The sequence below is a fragment of the Nanorana parkeri genome, unplaced genomic scaffold (assembly GCF_000935625.1).
Source record: "Nanorana parkeri isolate BGI_ZX_2015 unplaced genomic scaffold, ASM93562v1 scaffold605, whole genome shotgun sequence".
NCBI classification, from domain to species: Eukaryota; Metazoa; Chordata; class Amphibia; order Anura; family Dicroglossidae; genus Nanorana; species Nanorana parkeri.
The window spans coordinates 1015999-1016698 of NW_017306873.1; positions in this window are offsets into that span (position 1 = coordinate 1015999).

Sequence of the window (700 nt, forward strand, 5' to 3'; positions counted from 1 at the left end):
CCGCCCCAGAACGCACAGGGAAGTTTTGTGAGCTATTGCGGTGCGTTCCAGAAGCTACCGCTCTGGAATGCATTGCAATTTGTGTGAACAAGCCCTTAGACACTGTGAATTTCTTCTTTTTTTTTTCTTTGCTACCCTGTATTTTTTATATAATGTACAAAGGTGCAAAAAGAAGAAAAAAAAAACTTCAGAAAAAAAAATAAAAGAAAGGTGCTTCACTGACCTGAACTCCATGCAGGCACTGCTCCTGATCGAGGGGTCAACTCCCGGTGTCCCACCGCCGGTATCTGCATCCTCCTTGCCCTCCTCCGATGTATGTCACCGCTGGCTGCTGCAGGAGCGGAAGCCTCTACATCTTCACGATACATCGGGCGGGTGGTCTGGCTCTCTCCTCTGCAGGAAAAGATGAAGGGAAGTGGCTGAAGTAGTTCCGCCAGTACTCGAGTGATATGCCGCGTCTGAAGTCCCGCCGCGCAGCTTCTCCATCTCTCTTCAGTGACAGATCCAGGAAGGGGGAGGGGGGTTGCGGTGCGGTGCGGTGGCTGCGGTGAGGAAATGGCTGCTCCCTCCAAGCCCAGGGGCGGACTGACCAGAGGCAGGTTAGTTGAAGCTGCAGAGGCGAGCTAGGCGGCCGCGAGGCCCTCGTGAGCGCGAGGCCTAAGGCGACCGCCTAACTCGCCTAATTAGAGAGCCGCCTCTG